This window comes from Aquarana catesbeiana, linkage group LG07 (genome assembly GCF_042186555.1).
Source record: "Aquarana catesbeiana isolate 2022-GZ linkage group LG07, ASM4218655v1, whole genome shotgun sequence".
Taxonomy (NCBI): Eukaryota; Metazoa; Chordata; class Amphibia; order Anura; family Ranidae; genus Aquarana; species Aquarana catesbeiana.
This window is the reverse complement of record NC_133330.1, coordinates 53,928,683-53,954,833: the sequence shown is the minus strand read 5'-3', so window position 1 is coordinate 53,954,833 and position 26,151 is coordinate 53,928,683. Positions and strand designations below refer to the sequence as shown.

The following is a 26,151-nucleotide window of genomic DNA, read 5'->3' as shown; positions in this document are numbered from 1 at the left end:
GTAACTTTCTTTCACTTTTTCCATAACTTTCCACTCTACCCCACTATTTCTTTAATAATAATGATTACTGCGGGTGAGCTCTAGGCACATGTGTTCCATGTGTCACCCTAGAGAAGCTTTTCTCAAACATTTTACCCCAAAGGCCCAAAGGAACCCTTTAAAAATAATTTTAGGTCTCAGGGAATCCCCGCTAATATGAATTTATTGGTAATCAGTGGGAAGACGGCCTCTTACATTGGTGGTCAGTACTATGATGAATGTCCCTTACACTGGTGGTCAGTATGAAGAATGCCCCTTACACTGGTGGTCAGTATGAAGAATGCCCCTTACACTGGTGGTCAGTATGAAGAATGCCCCTTACACTGGTGGTCAGTATGAAGAATGCCCCTTACACTGGTGGTCAGTATGAAGAATGCCCCTTACACTGGTGGTCAGTATGAAGAATGCCCCTTACACTGGTGGTCAGTATGAAGAATGTTCCTTACATTGGTGGTCCATATAAAGAATGCCTCTTACATTGGTGGTCTTTAGAGATGTGGGCAGGGGTGTTCGCAATCCTAGTCCCAACCCATCTGCCCGATCCGGCCAGGAAGCCGACACTGCACACCGCTAATCACAGGCAGCGAGACATTTCCCGTTCTGTGCAGCTGTGGACTGGGAAATGTCTCAATGCCTGCGATTAGCAGTGCGCAGTGTCGGCTTCCTGGCAGGATCGGGCAGGTGCGTTGGGACTAGGAACCCGAACACGCCTGAGCCCATCTCTGGTGGTCACTATGAAGAAAACACCTTAAATTGGGGCTCAGAATGCCAACTTTACACATTGTTAAGATCTGGTGTCATAGTGCTGGCTCTGCCAGGTGCCACTAGACACAAATTATGCTGGCATGATAAGATAGATAAGACAGACGGTCAATCAACCACAGCTAAAGGAAACCCTAGCAACCTCTGGAGGAACTCTGGTGATCAATGGTTGCATCAATGTAATTCAAGCTGCAATATGGTCTCATATTAGTCATGGATCAGATCCAGAACAGTATTTTTTATCAAAACAACAAAAGTAACAGAGGGCAATACTTTTAGCGGCTACCTGCAGAGAAAATCATAGCAAGCTTTTAAGTGACATTACTTTTGTACTCTTATCAGCCAGCAGAAGAAGCCTTGTGCCTTAAAAGCTTGCTATGATTCCCACTGCAATTAAAAAGCATCACTCTGTATTTCGTGTTCTGACAAAAGTAGGATTCTAGACCTGCCAATCTCAAATGCACTCCCGCAGCGCCGGTCACATCAACCTCAAGGAAGGAACAGTACAGGCAAAATTTTTTTTAAATTTTATTTATCATTAAACCTACATGATAGGCAATTCAAAGACAATTCTAAGTATCTATGCACAGGCTACTTAAAGAGGAACTAAACCCTATCCTTTACAGTTAAAGTGGGGTTCCCATTTAAAAAAAAAAAAAAAAAAAATTAAAAGTCAGCAGCTACAAATAATGCAGCTGCTGACCTTTAAAATCGGACACTTACCTGTCACAGGGTCCAGCGATGCGGGGTTTGAAGCCCGCTCGTCCCCGCCACCATTTTAACTGTGGGCGCCCGGCTGGGGCTTCACACCTGGGCACCCACTGCGCACACGCGAGCCGTGCGCTGTCACTGGCCCCGCAATCATCTGGGACCGGTCACATGTCCCAGATGATTGACAAGTGGGAGGGTGGAGAGGTGATCTCCCTTCCTGCACCGAGGGAAGATACATCAAGAGCCCAGGCGCTGAAGGAGGCAGACTACGAGGGACCCCCTAGCAACAGGCATTTAGAGGTGAGTAAAAAAAATTTTTTCTCCAAATGTTTTTTTTTTTTTTTTTTCTTGTTATTTTTTTTAAACACATTACTAATTTTTTTTTGGGTTGGAACTCCCACTTTAAGGAAGCTGCCTTCTTAGACTCTGTTTGATCTGCAGTTGCCATGTTGCTGCACATGTGAAGAGTTCTAACGCCAGCCATTTCATGACTTGACAGTTCAGAGCACAAGCAGCGGTCACAATTATCGTTCACTGCATGCCTTGAATGGAACAGTTTTTGGAGACCGATAAATCAATGGGTTTAGTTTAGCTTTAAAAAACATGATAGAATTGAACATACAATGAAAAATAATGCAAACCTGTCATCATGTCTGACACAGAACTAAACCATGAAGGCAAACTAGGCATCACCAGGTGCAAATCTCACTTATAAGTCTGTTTTTGAAGAATCCCAGAGACACATGCAGAATATAAGATTCTGGCCATTTCAGCATTAGGAAACGCCCCAATCCCAATATGCAATGTGTAAATATCAATAGGTTGCTGAAATCCTGCACCATATTATTGCATGTACTGGGCAGGATCCCTGGTGCTGAAGTTTGACCAACTGAAAATTACATACAGCATGCTGGAGTTTTGGTGCCCCCACCATACCCAGCAGAGACTTGAAAATAAGTTATAAAGATTGGCATTGAAAGGTACTTGGCTTGTACTTATGGACTTCATTTGGACTAAGGACTTCATTTTACCCTTCAAAAAAAGCAAACTTGTCCATAGCTGTCTGGTTGAAAAAGGACACCGAGATTAATGAGATGGAAAACATGGTTGCCACAGGGAAGGACCTTCAAAAAAAAAAAAAAAAAAAATCTCAAAATGGTTCTACGGGCACGAATTTGTCTATTCAAGGCCTGGCTGAAGTAAAGCCCGCAACTTGATGGTTGTATCGGTGGGTCTCCCTCCTGGTTCTTAAGGGATGGTGGAATGACTAGACCCCCTTCCCCTTTTCTCCCTTCTAACCTCCTCCTCTCCCCTTTACCTTTTTCCGTTCCAACTTCTCTAGCCTACACCCCCCCCCCCCCCTTTCTTTCTTGCTTTTTATTATTCAATATTAAAAAATGTACTTTAAATAATAAAAAAACAAAAACAAAAAACGCCAGTCTTCCTTTATACAGTTGTACAGGCTCCTTCCTCTCCTGTACTAAAATTGCTTCCTCTGATTTCACTGCACGATGTGAGCGTTTCACAGTGTTCATTGGAAGTTTGCAGGACGTCAAATGGAGCCAGACTCATTTCCTTGCTGAAAACGTCCAGCATCATCTATTTCTTTCCTTCCCAGCCTGGCTGAATGTATGGGCATTACCTAGGGCAGTCTCTGTGCAAATTGGGGGGGGGGGGGCACGTGGAACAGGGTGAATATAAAATCAGATTAAATTACAGCTTTTTCAATTAATGAACATGAACACAGTATAATATTCAAAATTCCTGCTGAATGTAAAGATTATGGATAGAAACATACCCATCTAGATTCAAGTTCGCACATGTGAGACAATGAAAAGCAGAAATACATAAAGCTGTATATAGGCAAGCCGTGACAAAATTATCTGTTTGATGTTAAACTACAAAGACGCCTGTAACATGTATAGCCATACCCTAACATGGTATAGTGTACTGAGGTTTTATGTACCTCTGTGGGTGCTCCCAACAAAAATCCATAACATGTAGCAGCAATAGCAAAATTATGGTAATCACTAGGGCTGCAACTAACGATTATTTTCATAATCGATTAGTTGGACGATTATTGTTTCGATTAATCGATTATTCGGTTAATAACCGTAAAAAAAAGTGTGGTGTATAATTTAGTTAATGTGTAAGTTTTTTTAAAAAAGGTAATTTATTCTTAAATATCTCTATGCAGTGGTAAATATAAATAACCAACTATATGGTTGGGGAGCAAAATATCGAATCCACTCTGAGCATAACAGACAGAAGAGATATACTGTATATACTATTAGAGGAGATATACTGTATATACTATTAAAGGGTGAATCTGGTAAATGTCATCACTTAGTGATCAAATTTTTTTATTAAAAACAAAAACAATGTCTTCCTTCAAAAAAAATGTCATTTTAAGAACGTTCGTTCTTTCATTCAGTGAATGTACAAAGATTTTTCGTCTGAATATTCTCGTCTGAAAATTGATCCGTGTGGCCAGCATAAGGCTCAGTACACACCTGTGCAGTTTGCTTTTCATCTGTTTCTGCAGTGCTTTTTGCTGTGCGTTTTGATTTTTGTGCAAGTGATTTTGCTGTGATTTGCGTTTTTGTATTTGTTTGGCCAATTTGTTGTTGGGCAGATTAAAAAAACACAAATTGCTGCAAAAATGACATGCTTTTCTGCAGCTTCTCTATTGAAGTATATTGAACCAAAAAAGCACCGTTTGGCGTGAACGTGTCCCATAGGAAACCACGTGAATGAACTTTAGTGCGTTCTGCAAAAAGCACCAAAAAACACATAGATGTGAACCAGGTCTAAGACGTTTAGTAACATAATGGGGTGAAAAAAAACTAAAATTAGCCCTTTATAGTACAAAAAAAGCAGATAATCACTACTGTAAGGGGTTAATTTTTTTTTTAGTGTAGAACTGTGAAAGTAATATTTACAGTAGCGATTATTTGCTCTTTTTGTACTATAAAGGGCTCATCTTAAGTTTTTTTTTTTTTTTAACCCCATTATGTTACTGGCGGATTCATCGATTATGAAAATAGTAATCGATTAATTTCATAATCGATTAGTTGCCGATTAATCGATTAGTTGTTTCAGCCCTAGTAATCACCTTAGAGATGATGATCCCCAGGCAATATCACCTCAACAGTATCTCATCAAATAATGATGGAGCTTGGGGAGTCATCATAGTAAGTAGGGCCACGCATGGCTCAGATGTGGCAGCTACAGGAATTGATTGTGGTAATAAACTGTATGCTGAGAGTTTTGTGAATGCTTATACATGGAATCTTTTACATGCTAGAACAATTTCTGCATGCCTAAGTACCAAATGTTCTATTTCATATGATGAAATTCTCATTACTTGTATCACGCTGCAGTGAGTTGGGTAGAAGACATTAGCAGGTTGGTAGCACGTAACATGTGTGAGCACAAAAAATTCGAAAAACCTGTTGTGATGCTTTCCCATCAAGGGGCAGAGATGGGAAGAATTTCTCTCAATATTCCAGGTCTTGCCTCTGAACAGTCAGAGCTCTCCATCATACTTTGCTAACAGGTGTGTGTGAGATAATCATCTTCTCTCTTTACCACCATAAGGAAGGATTGGGCAAAGCTTGCATGATCACTTTCCCAGAATACTGGCTCATGCACTGCACAGGCACCTGAATGGGTGGAAATGATGTCTCAGCACAAGCTACATACATGCCTATCTGTGTATTCCTCTATGCCGCCTTGTAATGTTCCAATATACCCTGCCTTAGGTCATCAGGAAGAAGTACAGTCTATACTTCTGGCAGCGTAACTCAGAATAGAAAAAAGAACGATGGGGCCCATGAAGATGCCGTTTGTAGTGGAGACAAAATGTACTTCAGCTGATGACATGAAATGTAGAAAAAATACATTAAAAAAAGGTTTGGTACTAATACTAAACATACGAACAAGCAGAAAACGTCTGCACGTGAGCTACAATGCATGACATGGAACTCAGGTCAAGGCAAGTAAAAAGACTCGGTCACCAGGCCATTCATTTTAACAAACATCTTCTTATAGAATTACAAGTACATTTATAGTACTTTATGCTGTAAGACTTAGTACATTATGCTTTAAGTTATTTACCTGTAAACTTCTACCTTGTGTAGACAGACTAAGGCTGATGGCCACCATCTAGGATGTGATAGCAGCCTCCCCAGTAGATGTATTCCTCTACCCCCTTGCAGTATTTGGCCTCTATATAACTTCCTTACGGACCTCCTTGTATCTTCCAGCAATTTTTTAGCCTTTGTCTAAAAACCTTTGGGTTAAAAGCTCAGATTGGGCATCATAGTTCTCCTTGCGAGAACAGTTATGCCTAATACTCATACATTGGCCCTTGAGTATTCCCTTTACCCATTTTGGGTGATGACAACTGGTAGTTGGGATATACCCGTTCCTGTGTCTAATTCATATATCTAATGTGTTCTTTTTGTGATACCACCTTCCTTAGGTTAGACCCCTGCAATGTTTATATTTATACAGGATTTATATAGCCCCAACAGTTTACACAGCACTTTACAATGTGAGGGCAGACAGTACAGTTACAATACAAGTCAATACATGAGTTTAGTGGCTTTATCAATACCATAGAAGGTAAGTAAGCTCAAACTCTATTATCGAATTGGCGAAAGTGTCTTGAGACACTAAGCTTTTGATAACCTTTACGTATATTGGTAATATGCTCATTGATCCTGACACCAAGTTTTCTGGTAGCTCTATCCATGTACTGGGTCCCGCAGGGACATTCCAGTGCACATACTACATGTGTACGCTCACACGTTATAAAGTAATCTATATTATACTGTACACCCGTATGTTTAGACTGAAAATCAATACTTTTGTTTTCTTTTATCTTTCCTTTTTTTTTTTTTTTTTCTTTTTTTGTTTTTTGTTTTTTTACACAGGGCCCACAATGTTTGCATTTGCCTTCCCAGAAGATTCAGTGCTGTCACTCAATTGACACTTTATAGTATAGTATCGTCCTCAGCCCCTATCCTGGAAGCTACATAATCATTTATGGGAAAGAAACCATGCAAATAAACTTGATTATTCTGTGTTTTTGCCTTCAGTTTTTTGGTCAACGTTAGTCTTCAAAGCCCAACTCCAAGCAAAGAAAAGTTTTCACATGCAGTGGGGCTGTGCACGGGTTAACTACTCGTTTTTGTCTAGCGGATTGGAGAACAGAGATATAGTTACGGAATCATCTGATCCTCCCTGCAAAAGACCAGTCCCTGCTGCTCCCCCCCACCGTCCAGCAGTCTTGTGCGGTGGACTGATCCTGAGGTCATCATGCCATAGACCTGCTCTGAATGCGAGAACGTCAGGAACAGTTCATAGCTGAATTGTGGGGGAGAGCCGTTTGCAGGTGGGGGAAAAAAAGAGCAGCTGACCTGTCTGTGCAGTGGCGGCACAGCCCCACTGTATGTAAAAACTTTTTTACCCAGAGTTGGGCTTTAAGAGGGACTCAGTCAATTTACCAATTAAGGAAAAGCAAAGGTCCCGTGAAAGCTCACTCCTGACTCATTGCTCTGTCAGTGTCAGGAGTAAAACAATGCCAAAAAATTTACAAAGGGTTGAGGATGTTCTCTTCAGATGGCCGTTCATGCCTAAGCAGTGCACCCTTGAGGTGGTCAAATGCTCCCTCAGCACAGGGCATTTCATGAAGGCCCCAGTGGAGAAATGGAGCATTCGAGAATTGTGTTGAAGGTTAGTTAGTCTGGGAGCTTTCAAAAGACTTTATCAATCTACCCGGGGTACAGACACAATTTAAAAGGGAACTCCTGGTTTCTTCATAGTTCCAGGGTTTGCTAGGTGGCATCAGCAGTTCACTAATGGGATTCCCTTGCTGCCTGGACCACTCTATGATTTCTAATGTTACAGCAAGCTACATCAATGGGTTAAGTTTAGCTTTAAAAAACATGATGGGATTGAACATGTAATGAAAAATATTGCAAACCTATCATCATGTCTGACACTGAACTAAACCGTGAAGGCAAACTAGGCATCACCAAGTGCAAATCTCACTTATAAGTCTGTTTTTGAAGACTCCCCAAGACACATGCAGAATATAAGGTTCCGGCCATTTCAGCATTAAGAAATGCCCTAAACCCAATATGCAATGTGTGCCAAACTCAATAGGTTGCTGAAATCCTGCACCATATTATTGCATGTACTGGGCAGGATCCCTGGTGCTGAAGTTTGAACAAATGAAAATTACATACAGCATGCTGGAGTTTTGGTGCCCCCACCATACCCACCAGAGACTTGAAAATAGGTTATAAAGATTGGCATTGAAAGGTACTTAGCTTGTACTTATGGACTTCATTCTACTCTTCAAAAACAGCAAACTTGTCTATAGCTGTCTGGTTGAAAAAGGACACTGAGATTAATGAGATGGAAAACATGGTTGCCACGGAGAAGGGCCTTCGAGAAAAAAAATTCACAAAATGGTTGTAAATTTGGGCATTGTTTTACTCCTGACACTGACAGAGCAATGAGTCAGGAGTGAGCTTTCACGGGACCTTTGCTTTTCCTTAATTGGTAAATTGACTGAGTCCCTCTTAAAGCCTGACTCTGGGTAAAAAAAAGTTTTTACATACAGTGGGCCTGTGCCGCCACTGCACAGGTCAGCTGCTTTTTTTTTTTTTGCTCCACCTGCAAAGGGCTCTCCCCCACAATTCTGCAATGGACTGTTCCCGACGTCCTCGCATACAGAACAGGTCTATGGGCATGATGACATCAGGATCAGTCCACCACACAAGATCGCTAGACGTGGGGGGGGCAAGAACTGGTCTTGTGCGGGGAGTATCAGATGATTACACAAGTATATCTCTGTTCTCCAATCCCCAAGCTACACAGGGGCATCTCTCTGAACTGTCACATGTTCCTCAGAAATCTGTTCAGCAACGACTGTATGGATCTTTCCTATGTCCCAGAAACCAATGGTTCAAGTTTATCATCAAAAAGCATGCTTGCTGTGCACACTGCAGCGATATACAAAAGTGGACACCACTTAGCCTAAAGGCGTGACTGCAGACTGGATATTTATGAACAATTATTAATGCAAGCTTCTGGCAATGCCTATAGGGCCACCTCAATGCTTAGCAAAGCAGAAAAAAGATGACGACTGCAAAGACCTAGGCTGGCCATACATGATACAATTTTCTTATTCAATTTCCTTTTGACCTACCTTCAACTATGTAGTGCAAGGGCCTGCCTGATAGCAAACAAATCGAAAAAGTGTTCAGGTTTGACATCTTATTATATGGTTTTAGTAAATCTAAAGGAAAGTTTTACATTGTATAATGTATGGCCAGCCTTACGGGCACTATTGCATGAAGAATCTAAAGTAGGTTCATTCTCAAAAGATGGATCAGTGTGGGGAGTCTAACAAAGTTTGGTGCAACTTTGCAGTACATGCATGCATATAATTTATAAAAAAAATACACAGTTGGTATTATAAATTATTTACAGCTGAGGTTCACCTACACAGCACCATTGGTACCTTATTTAAATGTACCGCCAAGCAAGTTTTGGGTCTAGGTTATTGGAAATCAAAGATCTATAAAAAATGCAAAAATAATACTGTATAAAACAAAAAAATTACATTGTAATTTAAAAAAAAAAAAAAAAAAAAGGAACTCAGCATAGAGACACTAAAGCCTCGTACACACGATCGGATTTTCAGCAGGGAATTGTGTGATGACAGACTGTTTGCCTAAAATCCAACCGCTAGTACGCTCCATCAGACAATTGTTGTCCAACTTTCAGCCAGCAAATGTTGGATAGCAGGCTAGTAAAATTTTTGGCGGACAACGGTCTGATGTCAGATTTCTGTATTGCCTGTACACAAGTCCGTCACACAAAAGTCCAAAGTACAAACACGCATGCTCGGAATCAATGCTCACCAAACACATTAGCAGAAGGTGCCCAAAGGGTGGCGCTCAAGAGCTGAAATTCCACATAGTACGTCACTACATTCGTGTTTGTGGCACGACAATTGTGTACCGTTAGTATGCAAGATAAGTTCCTGGCACACGCCCTTCAGACAAAAGTCTGGTGCTTTGTCTGCCAAAAATCCGATTGTGTGTACGAGGCTTTGGAATCAGGGCTTTTTTTTCTCAGAGAATAGGTGCAGGAACACAACCATAAACTCCCTCCCCCCCGTGCTACCTCAAAGGGTGGGTGTGACCAAATGGATAAGTGTGAGGACCTTAAAGCGGGGTTCCACTCAAATTTTTAATTTAATCTAACCCCCTTCAGTTAATTGCATAGATGTTCAAACGCCACACGAAAATTTTTTTTATCGCTGTAATTACCTTTATATTGTACTTTATTGTGGCACTTCCTGTTTCTCCTCCCACGGGAATAGGCGTGTTTATTGCCTTTCCCCGGCGCCGCACTGTCTCCTGGGAGCTTAGTGTCAGGCTTCCCAAGATTCAGTGCGGGAACAATGATCATGCTCGTGAACAAGCTGTGAATGAACAGCATTCACCGCATCCAGGAAATCAATGCTTGTGGGCTTCACATGCCCACAAGCAAGATGGAAACAGCCATCATCACATTTTTTAAGTTATTCTTCAGTATGAAAACAGACAGAGGCGGAAATATTACACCCAAACTGTGAGTATTATTTTGGGGTTAGCAAAGTGTCTCAACGACCTAAAAAAAAAAAAAAAAAAAAAAAAAAAAGATTGGTCGCCGGACTTCCACTTTGAAGTAACTAACAAAGTAAAGGACAATGCAGAGAATGCAGGGATCAGGAGTACATGATGCACAGAATGCAGGGGTAAGTAATGTGGAGAATGCAGGGATCAGGAGTAAGTAATGCCCAGGCCACTGTACAGATTACAGCCAAAAATGAACCCCTCTAGCCAGTACAAACCCCCTCTCCTCAAGTACATATCCACCCCAGCTCAGATCTTACCCAGCAGCCCCAATCCCCTCTCCGCCTCCAGTAAAGCTCACCCCCCCCCCACAGCACCTAAAGCCTGATTCACACGGGTGATTTGATCTGTGCCCTGTTTACCCACACAGGGATGCACAGGAGTTCCGTGCATTCTCATACAAGCAGTCCCATTGGTGGCTGCAAAGACAGCTGCTGTGTCCCAATATGACATCTATGTGGGTATGGGCGCTTGTCCCTGAACTCACCTTGAGTTCTCCGGGGCTGTACACCTCCCACCAATGTCACATTGAGAACAGCAGCTGTGTCTGTATAGCCCCTTTGTTCCAACAGTACTGATCACATGCACTCTCCCAAGATAAAAAATCCTCTCTAGAAATACACACCAAACTGAGCATGTGCAGAGTGTCCGCAAGGCTCGGTCTGATCAAGAGATGGATTGGGGACAGCGGAAGGAGGGCAGGATCAGAGAAGACAGAATAAAACAGCCTTTTTACACAATGCAGAGGATTAACCTCTTAGATTCCACAGTGAGTACAACAAGCATGCTTTACTGCATATACAGACTGATTTTACTGTTGTGGGTTTAGTAACACTAAAGCAGAGATTCACAAACTGTGTGCTGCGGCACACTATGAGGATTTGCAGGTATGCCGTGGGAGTTTCGAAAAATATTTAAAATTGCTAGCGTTTTGAAACCTTGAAAACAGAAAAATTAAAATGGTAAATCAGTGTCGCAAAAGTTAAAGCAATATAGGAAAAAACGCAATCTACTCTGTCATTCATTGGTTCCTTTCATAACGCGAGACATGGGCGAGAGCGCTAATTATATTATAACAATAGAGACCGTTCCATTCCAACTTTGATGCTTATAAATAAAGTTTGTTCATTGTTTAGCGATGGAGAAATAGTTAGTCTGGAAACGCGCGCTTGTTTGTCGACTTTGGAGCCTCGCTTCAATCTGATTTGCTCTCGAAAGCAGGCACATCCTTCACATTAAATTTAAAATTAAATGTAGCACCCTGGAGTTTAGGCAGGGTCGCTCCTCACAAATTTACTTGCCAGGAGTAGTTATCCTGGTTGATTGTTAGAAATCTATTGATTTCTCCCCAAGTTTGGCCTTATTGCACTTTTCTCTTCTACCACTAGGTGGCTGGGTACTTGGTGGTATTAGATATGAGAAGGGCAACCCAAGGTCAGGTTATGGGTATATGGGGTATCTCAGCCAATGGGCAGGGGTTTTCTTGAATCCCTTGGCCTGCTGGGAGAACCTATATATTTGGGTGGAGTCTGTGTCTGTGGTGATCTGTGTTCTGTGCCACCTAGACGGCTGTCTGAGTGGACGTGTGTGTCGTACGCCCCGGGCTGTTAGGCCGGAGATTGGGCCTATCCCGGGGGTGTCTGGCTGCTAGGCTGTGTGAGGGCCTATCCAGAAGCAAGAGAGCAGCGCAGGGTGGGGATTGCGGCTTGCAGTCCAACTAGAAGTGACGGTTCTGCCTGCCAGAGAACCTGTCAGAGGCCGGAGGTAGAAGGGAAGCTGTCGCCACTAAGGGACCAACCACCTTTACCAGGGACCACAGTGAGTAAATGAAGCAAGTACATGAGCAACATTCTCACCGAACGGGTACGGTGGAGAATATGGAAATTTCAGGCGGTGATCAAGCCAGGGACCCAGCCAACGGAGGCGACGCTTGCAGAGCAGCCTTGTGTGTCAAGCCAGAGACCGAGCGGGCCAGTGGGGTGAAGCTTGAGAAGTATCTGGAGTGCCAAGCTAGGGACGCAGCAGAGAAGCATGGGCGACGCTTGAGGAAGATACCACCGTGAAGATTAGAGGAGCTCAAGGGTTTTAGAGTCAGTGAAACAGAGGTTCTAGTGAGACACCGGGAGCTCAGTGTGCAGAAGAACTACAAGGAGAAATTGTAGTGAAGGTGAAAGAACTGTTGTGCTTTGTGTTAGGAACTGTTAAAGACTGTTGCCATAGGAGACAGTATTCCTGCACGTGCAGATGTGGCTTCTTGCTGGAGGCCTTTCCCTGCATGGCTGTCCTATTTTGAAGTTTCGGGGTCTGCCAATTGAACTTGCAACTACATAAGGGTGTCCTGGCCCTAACCCTCTTCCCCCATAAAAGACTGTAAGAGAAATAAATATCTCTTCTGCATTCAAGAAGTGTCTGGCGCCCAATAACTTCCACCTTGCACCCACTATGCCTCACAACCCACCACATACTGAAGGATGTTAGCTATCTCTGGCCCCGGAAGTCCTCATTAGACTGAAGGAGATTGGAGACCTAGCTACATAAATATTTATCTAAAAATAAATAAGGTAGTCACCACAAAAATTGATAAATCTTTTCAGGTGTGCCGTGAAATTTTTCAGATCTTTTTGGTGTCGCACACGACAAAAACAGCGGTTTTTAGGGGACTGAAGTTAGTCGTCAGCATGTGCAATTTTAAAGCTCGGCATGTTGGTTATTTATCACAGCATTAGGGATGCACCGAAATTTCTGCGGCCGAAAATAAACTGCGGAATATGGTGTTTTTGGCACATTGCCAAAAGGAAAATATTGCAGATAAAGGAGCCGAAAATGGGTGCGGGGCCATCTCTTCCTGGCTTGCCCCAGTCCTCCCTCCTCCTCTCCTCCCTCCCACAGAGCGTCAATCTCTGTGTGTCACGGAGCTGAATTACACGAGCCGCAGTAGCGATGCCCCACCTCCTGTGACAGACGGCACACTGATTAAATGGCGAGACATTGTTACTGCGGCCCGGGCAATTCAATTCACAGCTCCAGGACACACGGAGATAGCCGCTTTGATCTGAGCACGGGTGAGGCTGCAGCTGATGGGCACAGGCAGGCTGCATGACGGGCACAGGAAGGCTGCATCTGATGGGTACAGGCAGGCTGCATATGACGGGCACAGGAAGGCTGCATCTGATGGGTACAGGCAGGCTGCATATGACGGGCACAGGCAGGCTGCATATGACGGGCACAGGCAGGCTGCATCTGCAATTTCTGACCATCTCCTGTACTATGTCTGCAGTCTCTGATCATCTCCTGTATCAGATGGTTAGAGACTGAGTACATGATACAAGAGATTTTTAGAGAATGCAGACTGAAATTTTCTTGAGCTTTTCTTGCACCAAAAAGGTGCCAATAATGGCCAACAATAAATTCACAATAATTTAAATTGACGATATAATTAAAATGTTGACTAGAATACAATTGTATATAAAAAATATAAATATTTTTTTTTTAAAAACTGTCATTTTAGGTATGGGTTTTCGGCCTAGTGCTTCTTTCATTTTCGGTACCAAAATTTCCATTCGGTGCACCCCTACACCTACCTACACCCCTACGCATGATCTTTTAGAAGTCACCACAAATTGGGTAATATATATCTCATGTGTGTTCTAAAATGAATTGTAGGTTGTTTACTGAAAATTTGTGCTCGATAAACTGTTGAAAAATTATCAGCTGACATTAAAAATTTAAACTGCCACAAATGTATTCTCCAGGTGTCTACTTTATAATGGTAAATACCGGTATATAGAATGTTTTGGTGTTTTAAGTCATCTTCAGACCTAAAATAATTTTTTAAACATGGGTCCAAAAAACGCACAAATGGCTCGGGTAGCGAAAGGGTTAGTTAAATCCCAGCAATGGTAACAATGCAAATAGCTTAAAGATATTACAACACACCTACTGCCAGCCTAGCGCTGTATGGTCATCACAATTATTTTTATAGCGCAGAATAAAATCAAACGTGTTCGGTGAACAGCCGATGAAGGGGGCACTGTGATAAGACGGCGGCATCTGTGCTGATTAATGAAGTGACTCAGGCTCCTGTGTATGTAGCAGACGTCACTGTGATTCATACACACAGCCGACAGACTCATCACAAGCGCAGTCATGGCAGTGTGAGACTTGTGCACGTCTCAGACAGCTGACAACAATATTTAGACATTTCAGTGTTGGCGGCTCCCCCTGCTGTTCAGTCCTGGTAATGTTTCTTCCACAGAACAAGTTCGACGAGTCAGCACGCCAATATACCAAACACAATAAAATGTCAGTGCTGCTAATGTTCGTACAAGGCTAATACTATGCTTAAGGTGGTTGTAAAAGCTAAAAGTTTTTTTTTTTAAACCACAATTTAGTAAAACGTGTGACCTGCTACAAATTGTTTGTAATGTGCTACACCCTCAGCTGCCAGTACCTACCAACACTCACATATGAGCGTGCTACTATACAATTATAATCACAAAAAGTACAGCTCTATCCTCTACTATATTCAAAAACATATGTAACACCACACACCTTTTTTCTTATTATACCACGTGCGCCATAAAATATAAATAAGCTGTATTTAATATTTAATGCATGAAGGTAAAACACCTTCTGTGTGCCCCCCCCTCCACCTCCCAAGACGCACCTGAGCCCCCGTCCGACCCAGCGATGTGCACAGGAGCCTCCGCTCTCTCTCCTCATTGGCTCCCACTGCTGCCAATCACAGCCAATGAGAAAGCGTGGGGCGGAGCTGAGCCTCTACACGTCTTATGGATACATAGAGCAGGGCTCAGGAGCAAACATGCACCAGTGCCCCCCATAGCAAGCGGCTTGCTATTTGGGGGCACTGGTCAAGGGGAAGAAGAGGATTACTCTGTGCAGAACCACTTCTGTCGAACGGACATGTTGGAAAACTTTTGTCGATCAGTGTTTGTAGCTGCTTATCAGTGTAGTATGACAGAAGCGAAAGCCACTGCCAGTGTACAATATCACAGCCGGGGGGGGGGGGGGGGGGGGATTTCTCCATCCGCTTTGAGTGGATGGAGCAATCTTATTTTTTTTCCCAGTTCAGCCAGGTGGCTGAGCAAAAAAAATTGACCCATCTATGCCCATTTTAATTGTGAATGCGCATTCCGTACAACTTGAAAAAAGGAATTTTTTTTTTTTACTGTGTTGGGCCTATAGGGAATAAATTGATCAACTCCATACTCACTAAACCACACACACTTGGTGGGAATGGGTGTTCAGTCAAATATAGGCAAATCTAACAGATGAGTTGATAAAAAGGACAAGCGGAGACTGGAAGAGCAGATATGGACAGGTAAAACAAGTACAGTGATACCTTGGTTCACGAACGCTTCTGCTCACGAACAACTCCATTCGCAAACAGAAGAGTTCACAAACATTTGCTTCAGTACGCGAACTCCGCTTCGGTTCCCTGCTCTGACATGTGGTCGCGACTTCCTGTAGGTGAGATTGTGGTCACAAAGAGTACTGCGAAGACACTTACAGTATCGAGAAGCTATGTGGTGTGCTTTAAAGCACATACTGTACAGTACATTCCTGTGCACACTTGCGGTAAAGCTTTTCGAATGCTTTTCATTACATACTGTACCAGACATCCAGTATGGCTTAAAAAAATGTAGAGCAAGCATGGTGGTAAGAAGAAAGTGCGGAGCGGTAATGAAGGCGACAAGAAAGTGCAGAGCAGTAATGAAGGCGACAAGAAAGTGCAGAGCAGTAATGAAGGCGACAAGAAAGTGCAGAGCGGTAATGAAGGCGACAAGAAAGTGCAGAGCGGTAATGAAGGCGACAAGAAAGTGCAGAGCGGTAATGAAGGCGACAAGAAAGTGCAGAGCGGTAATGAAGGCGACAAGAAAGTGCAGAGCGGTAATGAAGGCGACAAGAAAGTGCAGAGCGGTAATGAAGGCGACAAGAAAGTGCAGAGCGGTAATGAAGGCGACAAGAAAGTGCAGAGCGGTAATGAAGGCGACAAGAAAGTGCAGAGCGGTAATGAAGGCGACAAGAAAGTGCAGAGCGGTAATGAAGGCGACAAGAACGTGCAGAGCGGTAATGAAGGGGACAAGAACGTGCAGAGCGGTAATGAAGGGGACAAGAACGTGCAGAGCGGTAATGAAGGGGACAAGAACGTGCAGAGAGGTAATGCAGGCGTCGAGAACGCGCAGAGAGGTAATGCAGGCGACGAGAACGCGCAGAGAGGTAATGCAGGCGACGAGAACGCGCAGAGAGGTAATGCAGGCGACGAGAACGCGCAGAGAGGTAATGCAGGCGACGAGAACGCGCAGAGAGGTAATGCAGGCGTCGAGAACGTGCAGAGAGGTAATGCAGGCGACGAGAACGCGCTGAGAGGTAATGCAGGCGACGAGAACGTGCAGAGAGGTAATGCAGGTGACGAGAACGTGCAGAGAGGTAATGCAGGTGACGAGAACGTGCTGAGAGGTAATGCAGGTGACGAGAACGTGCAGAGAGGTAATGCAGGCGACGAGAACGTGCAGAGAGGTAATGCAGGTGACGAGAACGTGCAGAGAGGTAATGCAGGTGACGAGAACGTGCTGAGAGGTAACGCAGGTGCTGAGAGGTAATGCAGGCGTCGAGAACGTGCAGAGAGGTAATGCAGGCGACGAGAACGTGCTGAGGGGTAATGCAGGTGACAAGAACCCGCCTTCCTTTACACCAGAAGTCGTCTCAAGCAAGGTTAGTGTTAGTGTTTTCTCTCTCTTCATTTGTACTTTGTTTTATATTTTTGTGGTTCAAAAACAAAAAAAAGTTGAACGGATTAACCTGATTTACAGTGAACCCTATGGGAAAATTTGCCTTGGTTTGTGACCAACTCGGTTCACGACCAGAGTGGTGGAACGAATTAAGTTTATGAACCGCGGTATCACTGTATTTTAAAATATTCAGATTCCTGAGGAAATGTTAAACAGACATTGTGATGAAACATTTGTCCTTGTATGTACTGAAATGAACCAAAATTACCCACAGACAGAAAGATGGCAGCTAGGGGACAGACAAACAGCACAAATCGTTTTGAAGAACTTGATGCACTACTCAGCAGGATACAGCAAGTCCCCTACTTACAAATGAGTTCCGTTCATGGAGCTTGTTCATAAGTCCACCAAAGATCACTGATCAGTGTGTTCTGGCGGGGGGGAAGTGCCCCTGTCAGAATACAATAACACAACTGGGGAGATTGCTGCACCAACATTGCTCGTGTTGGTATGGCGATCTGTCAGTTTTTTTTATTCAGTCCATGAATGAAAACAAACTGTGCAAACACGTTTGCATCTTTGACAGTTCGCAACTCAAAGGTTTGTATGGAGGGGGACTTACTGTACTAGCAATTGGGCAATTACAGCCAATTAAATCCTTCTGAGATCAGTGAGCATTTGGTCAGGTGTACCACACAGAAATACAATCACTTTCTGATTGGACCAGCTAAAATCTGAAGTTTTGTTTGTGTTCTCAAACAATCCACCTCCAGAACGTGCCATGCAATGTCAAAGCAACTACAGGCACAGTTGTAAAAAAAGAGAAATCTTTAAAGTTCATAGATTTTGGAGGAGCTGGGTATCAAAATTCCTTTAAATTATAAGTGCCAAACAGCTTCAACAGAGAAATGAAAAGTAGTGAAACTGTTGTCACAGAAAATCCAACGTGCAGATCTCGCTCTTCAAAAATCACCCAGAGCGCTCCACCGAACCCCCTTTGTGTGAAAAACCATCCAGATACAATTGCCTCACATCAAATGCTCGGTATATGACACTTGGGTACAACACTAATCCTGATATCTCATCTGGTTCCTGGATGTTACAAGTGCTTCCAATATTTTCCATTCATAATTTCCTCAAATATCAAAATTGCCCCTTTGAAGAAGTCATTGGATAAAACACTGCGTCAGGACACAGCCACGCGGTGATCGCTGGTGACTTCACGCACCATCCTGGCCGTGATCTGCAGTCCGGAGTGTCTTGAGCAGTCGGGTGAGATGCCGATATACCGGCCAATGGGGAGATGTAGGGAGATATAGGGTCGATTGATTTACAGTTTTGCGTGATCTTAGAATCTGTCATGGCTTTGTTTTATTCGTTTGTAAATAGCTTTTTTTATGATTAATACATTTTATTACCGTATTTATCGGCGTATAACACGCACATTCATTTTAAGAGGGAAGTTTCAGGAAAAAAACTTCAATTTTTAATAAGGAACTTTGAAGCAAAATAAGAGTCAATGCCCATCTGCAGCCTCGCCACTGCCATCAATGCAGCAGCCTCGCCACTGCCATCAATGCAGCAGCCTCGCCACTGCCATCAATGCAGCAGCCTCGCCACTGCCATCAATGCAGCAGCCTCGCCACTGCCATCAATGCAGCAGCCTCGCCACTGCCATCAATGCAGCAGCCTCACCAATGCCATCAATGCAGCAGCCTCACCACTGCCATCAATGCAGCCTGATCGATGCCCATCTGCAGCCTTGAGGGGACAGGGAGGGGACGGGACGAGCGCCGACAGATTACATACAGTGAGAATCTCCTATGATAGACAGAACAGTGGTCCAATGGCGGCCCAGGAGATGGGACTTCCTATTACAGAGGCTGCCAAGTAAACAGGAGATTCTCACTGTATGTAATCTGATGGCACTCGTCCCGCCCCCCTCCCTGTCACCCTCCGAGGCAGCTAAAATTGAAGTATTGGCGTATAACACGCACACGCTATTTGCACCCGATTTTCATGGTGAAAAAGTGAGTGTTATACGCCAATAAATACAGTAATTTACTATGGTAATGCACTATGGGAGCTTTTTTTTATATCTGAGGAACTTATGAATGGAAAGTATTGGAAGCATTTGGAACATCTAGAAACCAGCTGAGATATCAGGATTAGTATTGTACCCAAGTGTTATATGCCGAGCATTTTATGTGAGGCAAATGTATCTGGTGAGTTATTGGCACAAAGGGGGTTCGGCGGATCGCTCTGGGTGATTTTTGAAGAGAGATCTGAACGTGAGATTTTCTTTGACACCAATTTCACTACTTTTCATTTCTTGGTTGGAACGGTTTGGCACTTATAATTTAGAGGGATTTTGATACCCAGAACCTCTGAAATCTATGAACTGTAAAGAGTTCTCATTTTATCAGGATTAAATTAATAAGGCGGCTGCAGAGATAATAATACTATTGTGCTGCATGTTGATTTGCAGTTTTTTATTCATTCACAGCACAGTGAGATAATGGATAGCATATTTGTAAAAATATAGAATCTGATTGATGTTATGAACAGGCGATTGTAACAAGTACAGCAAACAAAGTGATCGTCATCCTGCGAGAAGAAATATGCAGCTATTACAGAAATACCTTCTTATCTCCAAGCACATGTTCACAATCGAATGCTGGAAGCCTCTGCAGGCCTGGGATGGTTATCTGTATCACAACAATGAGGCCGTAGTGCAAAGTAACGTCTCTACTACACGATGTAAACAATTCACATTCAAGTCTGAGACCTGAGCTTCTGTAAAGGGGATTTGTCATCAAGGAAAAAGCATCTGGACGGGCAACACTTTGGGTGGATAAAACAGATTTAGGCCTGTCAATGCCAAGATTCAGCAGGACCTCACATTCACAATTGGAATAGTTCATGCCACACGGCCCCTATAGGCTCTAAACAGCTAAGGCTCCACTGATGCACGTTACCATCCATTGTACCTCCAATTCTTGGCATACTATGTCCATGTCCAGAGGGTTTGCTGAAGATGCTAAAAATCTTCATTGTATTATGCTACATTCTGGTGTCAGCTTTGATCTTCTGGCTTAGTTGTTGTAGGTTTCCCTGCTCCTACAGCAATTATTGGGAGGGAGGGTTAGGCTCGGTTCACACATGGGCGGCACGACTTGCAGGTCGCCTCAGCGAGGCGACCTGCAAACGACTGCCGGGGCGACTTGCGAGACGACTTCTGCATAGAAGTCTATGCAAGTCGCCCCAAGTCGCCCCCAAAGTAATACAGGAACCTTTTTCTAAGTCGGAGCGACTTGCGTCGCTCCGATTAGAACGGTTCCATAGCACAGAACGGGAGGCGACTTGTCAGGCGACTAGGTCGCCTGACAAGTCGCCCCAGTGTGAACCGGCGCTAAAGGGAAAAGAAAAAAAAAGAAAAAAAAACGCTCTCTCTTCCAACTCCTTCATTCAGAAAAAGTATTGTATTACATAGTTAAAGCGGTAGTAAAACGCTTTCTTTTTTTAATATCCTGCAAGGTAAAGCCATATTGTGCTAGCATGCATCGCATACTAGTACATTATGTGAAATTTACCTTAGAACGAAGCCCTCCAGTGGCACACTGTCACCGCTAAAGGCGATTCTATCTTCACCTGATCTTCCTTCCGGGTTCACAGACTCCAGCCGTGTGAGTGGCTGGAGCTATGATGACATCACTCCCGCACGCAGAGGAACAGCACGGTGACATCACCAGCTGTAACAAAAGTAAATATCTCCTAAACGGTGCATGTTTAGGAGATATTTACTGTACCCATTAGGTAGAAGTCATGCCTGGGAGTTTACTCCCACTTTAAGTCTGGTTGAAAAAAGACACAAGTCCACCTAGTTCAACTAATAAAGGGGGGGGAATCATACAATCCATTACACACTCCTATACCCACAGTGTATCCAGAGGAAGGTCAAAAACACCAGCAAAGCATGATCAAATTTGCTCCAGCAGGGAAAAAAAAATCCTTCCTGATCCCCCGAGAGGCAATTGAATTTTCCCTGGATCAACTTTACCTATAAATGTTACTATCCAGTTATATTATGTATATTTAGGAAAGAATCCAGGCCTTTTTTAAGCCAATCCACTGAGCTGGCCAGAACCAGCTCTTGGGGAAGTCTATTCCAAATTTTCACAGCTCTTACTGTGAAGAAACCTTTCCATATTTGGAAATTAAATCTCCTCTCCTCCAGACATAAAGAGTGCCCCCTTGCCCTCGGTGATGACCTTTTAAAGTAAATAACTCAAAACACCAAGTTCACTATATGGACTACTTATGTATTTATACATGGTGATCATATCCCCCCAAAAAGTGGAGGTCCACCCAAAAAAAAAAAAAAAAAAAAATTAAAAGCCAGCAGCTACACATACTGCAGCTGCTGGCTTTTAATAACACGATACTTACTGGAGTACAGCGATGACGGCACCGCAGCTGATGTTTCCATCAGCTGTCGGGTGCTGCCGCCACCATTGCGGATAAGGGAAACCAGCAGTGTAGCCTTACGATGACAGAGGGAGGAGGAGGGAGCCCCACAGTGACATCGTGAGCAGCGGCGCAGACTCCCGGAAGTGGGAACAGGATACCTGTCAAAGACAGATATCCTGTCCCCCCTCCCCCCGAAAAGTGACAATTGTGTCCCCGGAGGGGGAGAGGAGAGAGGAGACAAATGAGCGGAAGTTCAGTTCCACTTTTGGGTGGAACTCCGCTTTAATCTCCTCTTCTCCAGAAAGAATAAATTCAGTCCCTCTAATCTTTCTTCATAGCTGAGCTCCTCCATGCCTCTTATCAGTTTGGTTGCCCTTCTCTGCACTTTCTCCAGTTCCCCGATATCCTTTTTGTGAACTGGTGCCCAAAACTGAACTGCATATTCCAGATGAGATCTTGCTAATGATTTGGACGGTTTTCTTTTCACTGAAGAGGAGACTTTCTCTGCATGGACAAGATGAGAACCGGACATTCATCAGACCCTCCCCTCGTCCATTCAAAGAAAGCCTCAGTGAAAAGAATATGCAATGTTTTCTGAATGGAGGAGTTGAAGAGAGAGTGAACCCCCCATAATTGCTCTAAGAGGGTGGGGGGACTCACAACTGCTGAGCCAGAAGATCAAAGTCGATCGTGGAATGCAGCATAATACAACAAAGATTTGTAGCTTCTCCAGCATCCCTCTGGATGTAGTATACCAAGAATTAGAGGTAACTAAGCTGGACCCAGCACACGTCATCAAAAAATATTTTCCAATGGAGCTCGGCTTTTGGGTAGCTCATTTATTTAAAATGGACCCAATACTAGACAGGTGCCTTTTCTTGAAACAGAAAACGCACAGACAGTTCACATTCAAGATGGATGGTACCACATGGCACATTGTAAAGCCTGCAACGTACATATGGGTAACCAGACAACATGTCAACAGAAGAATCTGCCAACATCTCACAACCGCATTCAGCAATACATTTCCAGCCATTGCCAAATATTATGTCACCCTTACACTGTCATCCATGACATTCATTCTGATGTACACACTACTACCACACTACACAGCCAGGGTTCTTATCTCTTTACTGGTCATTTGACAGAGGTCATGATGCCAATTTATTGTCCAGTGAGCAGGCTGGGAATGCTGACTTGTAATGGGAAACTACAAAGCTGAACCTAATATTGGTGTCACCTGCTTGGCTATGTGGTAAAGGGATGCCTGGATCACAGGACTGGCAAAATAGATCACAAATCCCTCTTAGTAAATTCAATCACATATAAAGCACGGGTTTCACCTGCATATTCAGGCATTTTTTTTAAAGAGAACCTGTCACAATTGTTTCTTTTTCAAGAACCTAAATATTTAGCCTTCCTACACCTTTTATACGGACATATCATTCGTGCCGTCATGAAAAACAAATGGAATACGGATATATACTGTTCAGTTTACATCTCCATATATCGGTTTTCCTCATGCCCATTTCATTTAAAAAGAGAAGTATGGGTTTTTTTTAATCCATCATACCACCTACCTACCTAGGTGGATGCCGCATCAGACCGACAGCGCAGAGGTGGCGGGGGACAGATGCAGCATCTGAGAACCAAGCGATCGAAGATGGCTCGGGTTCTCTCAGCTCCCTGAAGAGCTGCTGCCTTTCATTTAGCAGCTCTCCGCTCTGCCCCACCGCGATCACTGGAGTGCTGAGCTGTGGGTGTCAGTCCAGGCACCTGGTCAGGATGATGCGGTGCCTGGACTGATTCCAGTGACGTCAGCAGAGAGTGGACTGAAAACGAGTCACAGGAGTGGAAAACGAATTGCACTCCTGTGACCCAGAGAAGTCCAGCCAAACGAGCCCAGGCTGGACTTCTCTTTAAAGTCCCAAACTGTGTATAAGTTTATACACTATTTTACTAAAAGTATTGGGACGCCTGCCTTTACACACACATGAACTTTATTGGCATCCCAGTCTTAGTCCGTAGAGTTCAATATTGAGTTGGCCCAACCTTTGCAGCTATAACAGCTTCAACTCTTCTGGGAAGGCCGTCCACAAGGTTTAGAAGTGTGTCTATGGGAATGTTTGACCATTCTTCCAGAAGTGCATTTGTGAGGTCAGGCACTGATGTGGATGAGAAGGCCTGGCTCGCAGTCTCCACTCTAATTCATCCCTAAGGTGTTCTATAGGGTTGAGGTCAGGATTCTGTGCAGGCCAGGCAAGTTCCTCCCCCCCCAAACTAGCTCATCCATGTCTTTATGGACCTTGCTTTGTGCACTGGTGCAGACTCATGTTGGAACAGGAAGGGGCCATCCCCAAACTGTTCCAACAAAGTTGTGAGCATTAAATTTTCCAAAATGTCTTAGTATGCCGACGTCTTAAGAGTTCCCTTCACAAGCCCTCCACCAAATGATTTGGAGGGGTGGCTGAATACTTTTGGCAATATAGCATGGATGAGCGAGTTTGTGGTGGAGGGACTTGACTGGCCTGCACAGAGTCCTGACCTTAACCTGATAGAACACCTTTGGGATGAATTAGAGCAGAGACTACAAGCCAGACCTTCTCGTCCACATCAGGGCCTGACCTCACAAATGTGCTTCTGGAAAAATGGTCAAACATTCCGATAGACACACTCCTAAACCTTGTGGACAGCCTTCCCAGAAGAGTTGGAGCTGTTATAGCTGCAAAGGGTGGGCCAACTCAATAATGAACCCTACGGACTAACACTGGGAATGCATTAAAGTGTATGAGTGTGTAAAGGCAGGCGTCCCAATACTTTTGGCAATATAGTGTACATACACAACCAACTTTTATACATTATTTCATGTGACAACACTAAAGAAATGACACTTTGCTACAATGTAAAGTAGTGAGTGTACAGCTTGTATAACAGTGTAAATATGCTGTCCCCTCAAAATAACTCAGCCATTAATATCTAAACCACTGGCAACAAAAGTGAGTACACCCCTAAGTAAAAATGTCCAAATTGGGCCTAAAGTGTCAATATTTTGTGTGGCCACCATTATTTTCCAGCACTACCTTAACCCTCTTGGGCATGGAGTTCACCAGAGCTTCACAGGTTGACATTGGTGTCCTCTTCCACTTCTCCATGACGACATCACGGAGCTGGTGGATGTTAGAGACCTTGCGCTCCTCCACCTTCTGTTTGAGGATGCCCCACAGATGCGCAATAGGGTTTAGGTCTGGAGACATGCTTGGCCAGTCCATCGCCTTTACTCTCAGCTTTTTAGGCAAGGCAGTGGTCATTTTGGAGGTGTGTTTGGGGTCCTTATGTTGGAATACTGCCCCGCAGCCCAGTCTCCGAAGGGAGGGGATCATGCTCTGCTTCAGTATGTCACAGTACATGTTGGCATTCATGGTTCCCTCAATGAACTGTAGCTCCCCAGTGCCGGCAGCACTCATGCAGCCTCAGACCATGACACTCCCACCACCATGCTTGACTGTAGGCAAGACATATTTGTCTTTGTAGTCCTCACCTGGTTGCAGCCACACACTCTTGACACCATCTCAACCAAATAAGTTCATCTTGGTCTCATTAGACCATAGGATATGGTTCCAGTACTCCATGTCCTTAGAGGCTTCCTTCTGGGACAACAGCCATGCAGACCAATTTGATGCAGTGTGCGGCGTATGGTCCGAATACTGACAGGCTGACCCCCCCACCCCTTCAACCTCTACAGCAATGCTGGCAGCACTCATATGTCTATTTCCCAAAGACAACCTCTGGATATGACGATGAGCACGTGCACTCAACTACCCTAGCCGACCATGGTGAGGCCTGTTCTGAGTGGAACCTGTCCGGTAAACCGCTGTATGGTCTTGGCCACCGTGCTGCAGCTCAGTTTCAGGGTCTTAGCAATCTTCTTCTAGCCTAAGCCATCTTTATGTAGAGCAACAATTCTTTTTTTCAGATCCTCAGAGACTTTGTTGCCATGAGGTGACATGTTGAACTTCCAGTGACCAGTATGAGAGAGTTGGAGCAATAACACCAAATTTAACACACCTGCTCCTCCTTTAACCGTTGAAAGACTAACGAGCCACATGACACCGGAAAGGGAAAATGGCTAATTGGGACATTTTCACTTAGGGGTGTACTCACTTTTGTTGCCAGCGGTTTAGACATTAATGGCTGTGTGTTGAGTTATTTTGAGGGGACAGAAAATTTACACTGTTATACAAGCTGTACACTCACTACTTTACATTGTAGCAAAGTGTCATTTCATCAGTGTTGTCACATGAAAAGATATGATAGAATATTTACAAAAATGTGAGAGGGGTGTACTCACTTTTGTGCGATACTGTATGTGTATGGCCAGCGACATCAGATTAAAATACTCTGTACTGGCGAAAGGAGCGGCAGGGGAGTGCAGCAGAGGAGAGTAGGAAGTGCTAAAGGAGGGGGCTTTTCATAGTCACTGTCACTTGTTCTTTTGTGACCAAGATTTAGCTTATAGCAGGCTACTGCCCCATGTCAGCTTATGCAGCAGACCCGCTCCAGGACCAGAAGAATCCCGACAATATTGGTGGCATCCACCCAGCTGCCTTTCAGTTGGCTCCACCTCTCAGCTGCACCCACCTCTCTCCCAGTAATTCCAGTAAGTGCTGGGGAAGCAGAGCGGGCCGAGAGCGATCGGTCAATGGGAGACAGCTGCA

At 44.0% G+C, this 26,151-nt stretch overlaps 1 protein-coding gene across 1 annotated transcript in view; it reads right to left on the bottom strand.

Moving 5' to 3' along the window:
• ATXN7 (ataxin 7) overlaps nt 1–26,151 on the bottom strand; it is a 182,939-nt gene that overhangs the window by 64,012 nt on the left and 92,776 nt on the right. The window lies entirely within an intron of this gene.